The following is an 8,823-nucleotide window of genomic DNA, read 5'->3' on the forward strand; positions in this document are numbered from 1 at the left end:
AACAAACATAATCATAAAAACCAGATTTAAAACAATCATACTTTATGGTGATTACGTTAAAAACAACTCCAAGGCAGTCCACACTGCCTCCTGCAGAATGTTAGTCAGTAAATGACTGTGAGGAGGGGAGACCTAAAATGGTTTTACTGGCCCTGCAGAACTGTAATAAGTCTCACAGCACCCTGATCTCAGATGGGAGTATGTCCCATTAGGCTGGAGCCAGGGCAGATAAGGCTCTGTCCGTAGCTAAGTGGATGACTTTGCAGCCAGGGACTACCAGCAGATGTTGATCTGCAGAGCACAAGGCTTTCTGGGTCATATATGGGGAGAGACCGTCCCATAAATATGCTGGTCCCTGGCCTTAATAGGGCTTTAAAGGTCAGTACCATAACCTTGAAACAGATCTGATACTTAATTGGCAGCCTGTGCAGTTGGTGTAGCACCGGCTAAATGCACACCCACACAGATGTCGCCATCAGCAAATGTGCCACCACGTTCTGCACTAGCTGCAGTGTCCAGGTCAGGCTCAAGGGCAGCCCCACCTAGAGTGAGTGACGGTAATCCAGCCTGGAAGTGACCAGCTTATTGGAGCACCAAAAAGAGAGTCACTGGGTTATATCTACAATCCTAAGTGTCACTTGTAGAAGGCTACTGAATTCTTGTGTACCAATATGAAAAGCAATTGTGAAATGCAAGATACATGCATAGCAGAGCAATTTGTAATGTAAAGCATTCTGCATACATAGAAAAGAATTCTGATTTTCCTCCTGTTTCCAAGGCAGCTAACTTCCGGATCAAAGCCATATTTTGCACTAGCCAGCTTTTTCTAATACATTCTGCTTTGGAATATAGATCCCATCAACCTGCTTCTACTTGATGTCATCACTGAAGCACAGCAGAATCAACTTGGTTTGTACAGATGAAAGTAAATTCCTGCTCTTCCTATTCCAAGGAATGATGGGCCACAAATAAATTCCGAGGAAGCTCAACACTGGTGGCTGTAGCTTAGGACAAGGTGTCTGCTTTCTGTTATGAGGCTACAGTGCTGAGTGGCTTTAGGATTTTGTGCCTCTCCCCAATCTAAAGGCTGACATTCCCTTTCCAAATGCCATCTCTCCCCCACTTTCAACTGATGATGTTGGAACCTGTTAAAGGCATACCTGCCAAGCCAGAAAGAAAGCTGGCACCTTACAAATTTATGTTCTTTCTTTGTTGCCTTTTGTGATGGATTGCACTTTTAAAAGCTTAGAAGTGCTGTGTAAACAGATAAAGAACTGTGAAGGGTTAATTTTTCACAGACCCAGAAAGCCTTGAGTGACAGGCTGATTGGTTAGCATCAGCTGAGGAGAGAAAAACTTCTGAACTGGATGCTGAGGAGAATTTGGTCTGATTTGAGCCCTCACTGAGAAGAGCCAACATTTTGGGATTCAGACTTGACTTGCAAGCAGTTTAACACAGACAGGAGAACTGGGGAGAGTTGGCAAGAACAAGTGGGTAGTTAGATGGAGACTCCCATTCAAGGCAAGAAAAGGGGATAGATCTAGTGAGAGGAGAATTTACCTACCCAGTCAAACAGGGAGTTCTGAAAAGTGAAGAGATCCCTGGTCTGGTGGTTCAAAACTGCCTGCAGAGACCTTAAGAATCAGTTAAAAACTCCAGAGAAGTACTGATGGTTGAAGAGAAAAGGGTTTGGGTATTGGAAGACGTGCACCAGCCTTCTGGAAACCAAACAAGTCACGAGAATTCTCAAAGTGTGCTGGAGTGTTTGGGGGAAAACATTGGAACAAAATGCTCTCAACATCAAGATTTTAAGTAACTCTGAATAGCTTAAGAAACTCTCACTAACTTGAAACATAAGAACTAAAATCTGTGCATTATTGGTTTTACCTCTGAAATTTCAACTCCTGATTTCATCTGACCTTTCCATTCTATGTTGAATAAAATATTTTGTTAAATTGGAATATAGAAACATCTTGGATGCCATTTAAGGGGGCTCCCAATACTTCCCTCAGGTTCCTGGGCTGAGCAAAGAACCAAAAGATCATACTGTGACAGGGTGGGACTGCCAAAGTTCTTCAGCAAAGAAAAAAAACACATTATTAGGGCAGCTCAGTCAGCAAAGGGAAAGAAAAACTGAGAGAAAATCTTGTCTCTGAGGGAGGGAAGTGAACAGGGCAGTCATACCTTTCTACGGTTACACTCAGCACAACATAATTGCAATAATAAAATTATAAAGACCACTGATCAAAAATGGCAGCTCTAAATGCATAATTTCAAACTGTCTTCAGAAGGCCTACAATGTCTGGGAGTGGATAACAGATACAATTAATAGGCTAGGGTGTTCCAAATATTTGGAGTGGTTACCAAGAAAGCTCGCATGTAGATAACCACCAGACACACTTATGTCATAGGTGTTCTCCATGGATAATCTTGGTGAGTGGCAAAGCATCCAAAAGGAGAAAGAGCCTCTTAGGTATCCTGGGCCCAAGCCATTTAGGCCTCCAAAGTAAAAACTCACATTTTGTATTGGAGCCAGAAATACAATGAGAGCCAATGCAGCACATTTTGTGTTGGCTGATTCTAGATAGAGATGAGATTTCCAGTAATAAAGGAGGCATAAAAAGGTAAAGGTAGTCCCCTGCGCAAGCACCAGTCGTTTCCGACTCTGGGGTGACGTTGCTTTCACATTTTCATGGCAGACTTTTTACGGGATGGTTTGCCATTGCCTTCCCCAGTCATCGACACTTCCCCCCCCAGCAAGCTGGATACTCATTTTACCGACCTCGGAAGGATGGAAGGCTGAGTCAACCTTAGCCGGTTACCTGAAACCAGCTTCCACCGGGATTGAACTCAGGTCGTGAAAGGAGGCATATTAGCAGACAAAAAGTTGTGCTTCAACAAGATGGAGCCAGTTCTTGGAAGATCATTTGGGTAAGTATCCAGAATCAATTTAGGGCATTAGATAAGGTCCCTATAAGGGTACACTGAGAATAAGCAAATGGTGGGAAACAATTCAAATGCAGAGAAAATAGGATACAATTCTCAAATGTAAGAGAAAGATGCATTTTTGTCTCTAGGAGGCACTGCAATTGTCACAAAAGAAAAAAGGTTTCAGTTTCCTTTTTGTTTGAGGGTTCTTTCAGGACCTTGTACAATTTGTAACAAAAATAAATGTTAAAGTAAATTCTGCTTATTTTCTAAATAAGCTGTACTTCTAATATATCGAACATGATACTTTTATGCCAAGCCAATTTATGCACACTACATTTTATGTTTCTAAAGTAACAAAATGGCTTTCAATCAGTAAAGAGTACTAATGTTGCATTTTTCCAAATTCTCTGAAAAATTTTGGGTTTTTTCTGGGGAAGGGAACAAAAAACCCACCTCCTCCCCCTCATGGCCCTTTAAATTCCTGAAAATTTTACATCTCTGGCCAAGACAACCTCAAAAAGCTGCCATTGCAAAATCTAGGATGTGTTTCTGTGCTCTCTGATGTACCAAGATTAAAGGAAGGCATAGGTACCTGTTTCCTCCTTGCCATCCCTAAGAAGACCCAGCCTGTGTTCTCTACCAATGAAGTGAACGGCTTTGAAGCTTTCAGCTGGTACCAGCAATGCTAGTAGGTGAGGTAACATCACTTAATTATTTGCTACTGCTAGACTGGTATGCTGTTGTGCTTAATAAACCAATTTGATTCATAAAGCAAACAAGTAGTGTGTGTCATTTATCTTGTCCCATCAGACCCCTGAAAATAACTGGGCACTGTGAACTATTTTGAGGAATAGAACACTAATAAGCCAGGAAGTCCCACAGAGAGAAGTAGCTGTGGCTAAAGAACTCTTTAATTTTCCTGAACCTGCCTGCCCTAAGATGTCAGGGCAGAGATGCCTCCATGTTCAGTCTCTGTAAATCACCTCTGTACAAAACACAATTAATTTATGGAATTCAGTCTCACAAACCCTCCATGTTTTGAGGCAGAATGAGGGCAGGGTGGTGTCATAGTTAAGGGTGTCAGAGTAGGATCTGGAAGATCCAGGTTTGAATCCCTACTCTGCCATGGAAGCTTGATATTTGGGCCAGGCTCCTTGAATTACTGGACTGAAATTTCTGTGCTTTCAAATTAACACATGCTCCCTGTCAAACACATAAAGTTGCCACATCACACTATCTGAAACAACAAGAGGGATGATTTTTCAAGCAAATGCACATCAAACCGTTTGAGTGCAAAAGTTCTCAGCTTCTAAGCCTGGCACCCTTCTATCAAAAGGTTTTAGGTGGCAGGGCTGGGAAGAGTTCTCACTGAGACCTTAGAGAACTGCTTCTAGCTACAAAAGGCTAGCATTTCCCCAGACTTCTCCAAGCTAATAGTTATATATTTTTTTAAAGTAAAATGAATAATACACTGCACTTTTATACCTGAGAAGTCAATGTGTGAAAGTAACCATTTCCTGCCCCTGGAGGAGTCCCACCTCCCAAGGGTTCTGCTTTTGTTCTTGTTCTAAGTGGGATTCCTGCTTGGAACAAGGTGCGCCAAAGCAGTAAGTCTTGTGTCGAGGCAATGGGCATTCTCCTCAGAAGGCAGCTCATCCTATGGCTTCTCTGCCTCAGAAACGATTTTCCCAGAAGGGGACAACTGGAAGGCTGAAATCATGTCAAGGCACAGTTGATACACTCTTGACATTTCACAGCTGAAAACAGACACAGTCTAACAGCACCACTAAACATCCTTCACCTAATATACTGGTGAAGAATCTTCTCTGCAAATTGCATGCTGCATTTGTTCAGGGCACCAAAGCATGGCCTGCACTGTGAGGTAACACAAAGAAGTGTTAGTATATTGACCACAACATTTCCCTTCTTTTAAAGCTTGTTCCCTCCCAACAGTTGTGCCTATTATAAAACAATGTTGTTACACATTCTCCATTTCTGCAAGAGGTGAGAGGTCCCGACTCCCAAGTACAGCACTTGCTCAGTCACTTCTCTTTTTTGAGTGAGAGCATGCTGGAGATGTATGTTTGGTGTTTTCACAATATTCACTCTATTACAAATATAGTGACAGGGCAAAACTGAGATTCCACTGGCACCTTAGGGCCGCCCTAATTCATCCCAGCATAAATCTTCATGAGTCAAAGTGCATCTGAAGAAGTGCGAGTGCATACATATAAAAGCCTGTGTTGCAATAAATTTGGTTAGTCTTTAAGGCGCCAATGGACTCTGAGTTTATTTTGCTGTTATGGACTAACATGACTGAAATTATCGCATAAATGTAGCTAGAAGCAGAGAGGAAATCCCATGTGTGTTTCTGTACCTCAGATCTCAAAAGAGGCCCCAGGGTTCCTCTGACAACTCACAGCTCTTTGTCTGCCATAAACTCAACCATAATACACCCCACCCACCACTGCAACCTTCACTCCAAGGGGCCACATCCTCCAAACTCTATGGCTACTTCAACAGAATCATTGGGGGAGGAAGACTATTTCCTAACAATTAGTGTACAGTAAGGAACATGAGCCCTCTTTTTCCTCATATGTTCTCAGCAGGCATATTGCTTTGGACCACATTCATAGAGGCAGACGAGATCCATTAACCATAATCTGACAGCAAACCCACAACATTCTTCTCTTATTACAGGATAATCACACAGGTTCAGTGACATTTGACAGGTGGTAGTTGTGGTGCAAGGAAACAAAAGCACTCCAGAGCACATACAAGGAATTATTTTTAAGTGTTCCAAATCTTTCTCTCGAGTAGGGAGAGTGATTTACCAGGGAGATGTAGAGTTGCCAGGTCCAACTCGGGAAGTATCTGGGGGACTTTGGGGGTGGAGCCAGGCACAAGGTTATGACAAGCACAATTGGACTCCAAAGGGAATTCTGGCCATCACATTTAAGGGGACTGCGCTTTTTAAATGCCATCCTTCCATTAGAACTAATGGAGGGTGGGGGGACCTTCTTTTGGAGCTCATAGAATTGGACCCCTTGTCCAATCTTTTTGAAACTTGGACAGTTTTTTAAGGAAAATAACCAGATACTATGCTGAGAATTTGGTGCCTCTACTTCAAAAACCAGCCCCCCCAATAGATTCTCATACCCTATAGGCACCAGTCTCCATAGGGTATAATGGAGTGCCCAGAAGATATCCCCCCACACACTTTCTGATAACCCTGAAGTAGGGGGAGGGCCTCCAGACCAGGGGATCCCTTATCTCCAGTTGGGGATTGGCAGCCCTAGAAGCTGGAACACATGAGGGTTTTTTGCAGATGGGGATTTCCCACAGCATACAGGTTTGGAAATGTCAAGAGTAGACAGTATTGGATTGGAAAGAGGACTGATGACCCATTCAATAAAAGGCCACTTTTTAATGCATAGTTTGGTGAATCTACACAAGAGACATTAGAATGGTCTCTGCTACTCTGGAGGACAGGAAGTTTTGGGTACTATTTTTTCAATGTTGGAGTTTTGTTAATAGTAAATAGTCCACAATGGTTATAATTTCCAAAGGGAATGCTATTCTTAAACTATTTTCCGACATCTTAAAAAACCTCCACCTGCCAAAAGAAAACTAGCAGTGCAAGGCAGACATCTAGGCAATTTATTAAACGCATTTGTTAACTGTGATCTCAATTTAAGATTTATAACATAGTTTTCAACAATAAAATATGCACACATACAAATTCATTGTGAAACCTTATATAAGACTGTATGAAAACAAGGTCAAAGTATACTGCAAAAGAGAGAGAAAGTAGAATTAGGAGCTCACTGCTCTCGTGCACTAGGCAGAATTACCAACCTCTGAGCGGGGTCTAGAAATCTCTAGTATTACAATGGATATCCACACTACAGGGATCAGTTCCCCCAGTGAAAATAGTTGCTGTTGGGGGTGGATTCTATGGCACTGTACCCCACTGTAGTCCCTTCCCTCCTCCAACCCTGCCCTCCCCTGGCTCCACCCCCAAATCTCCAATCCACTCAACCCAAGAAGCATTTTACAGGTAATAACTGAACACGAATGGTTAACCTATCATGATATAAGATGAAATCAAGGGAAGACCTGATAAAAGAATGATATAATTCAATGTTTTTAATGTACAATTATTAGAAAGACATAAATTAGATAAACAACTTTATGGTTTTGAAGAAAATGAGACTGTATTTGAAACAGAGTTGTGTACAAATTATGCTCATGTTATTGCTAAAATGCATAAACTTTTGTTGAAATATGAAACAGAATAAGAACAGGTAAAAGACTGTATGGTAAAATGAGCTTAGAACACTGGGCATGATATACAAATTGAACAATGGGAAAGAATATGGCAGGTTTGAAATTTACATTGTTAATCTTAAATGATTTTTCATAAAATGATGTTTCACTGGCCGATGTTTCGTATGCCGAGGAAGTGGCATATTCCCCCAGTGAAATTGGCTAAAATGTATAAAATACTTCAAACAAACGTTGGAAATGTGAGCAGCGTGAAGGGACGTTTTATCATATGTGGTGGATTTGTAACAGAACTAAGAAAGTTTGGGTACAAATATATTCAACAATACAAAAGTTTTTTTAAAAAAATTAACATACAAATGAAGCCAGAAATTTTTTTTAAGGCTTAAGGTCAGCTTGAAAATAGGCATAGAACTACACTTTTGTATATAATTACAGCAGCCAGGTTACTGTATGCACAGAACTGGAAATCTATAAAAATGCCTACAGTAGAAAAATGGTGGTTAAAGATGTTGGAACTTGCAGAAATGGCCAAACTTAACTATTTGATTAAATATAACCCACTTGATTGTGGGTTAGAAAAAGACATTATCTACTTCTATTGTTAGTTGGAAGCCCCTTATTGACTTTCTGCATGTAAATGAAAAAAAAGATTTGATGATTTGCGGGGGTTTTAAAAAACATTTTACTGAGTGTATGTGTGTGTGTACACATACACAAATAAGAAAACAGCAATATCGGAACCTTGTGAAAAGTAAGATATTGCACATATAAGGTGCATAGAGCGTTATACAAAAATACTTTCCAGTTATATTGCATTAAAGAAGTGGGTTATATTTAAAACAACCAGCATCCAAACAACCTTGCTTTTTGGAACCTTTCACACAACCTTTTAAATGTCAGATGTTAAGCAAGTTCATATGGACCAATTTTTGAGGAACCACACTGTGAGAAGACAAAAAACAAAAAACAGGAAACCACTTTTCTACAAATTTGGAGAATACATCCATATTGTTTTGAATTATTTGATCAGTGATTTCTGGTTTTGATGGGTATGGTGAATTTTAAATAATAGAAAATAATATAATATGATTTGATGTATTGCTTATTGTGTTTAAATTTTAGATTTAGTATTAAGTGATCGCACTTGGCTTTGTCGTGGAGAATTTTTAAAAAGTTCTTTATGGATGTGCCTTCCGATTCCTTCCCCCCCCTCTTTTTCCCCTGTATTTTTTGTTTCCTCGATTTTATTTTCATATATAAAAATCATAATTAAAAAAAGAATTTCCCAAGCCAGATTTGCCATCCCTAGCTATGTTTAGTCAGACAAGGCATCGTGTGTAAGAGACAGACAGAAAGTGTGAATGTTAAGGGCAGCGAAACAGCATTGAGACACAGCCTACTTATTCTCCCAGGTGCAATCCGAAAGCAGTACAGTCTGTTCTATCACCCTTGAGGACTCTACCATAGTCTTAACTACATCTGCGGCAAAATGGAATGGTGGAGACCTGTGGCGGTTTAGATCGCCTGCGCGGCGCCTGTGGGTTCTTTTGAATGCTCCTCCGGGTTTAAAAACAAACGACCAACAAACAAACATAACGTAGC

This window comes from Heteronotia binoei, chromosome 11, assembly GCF_032191835.1.
Source record: "Heteronotia binoei isolate CCM8104 ecotype False Entrance Well chromosome 11, APGP_CSIRO_Hbin_v1, whole genome shotgun sequence".
Lineage (NCBI taxonomy): Eukaryota > Metazoa > Chordata > Lepidosauria > Squamata > Gekkonidae > Heteronotia > Heteronotia binoei.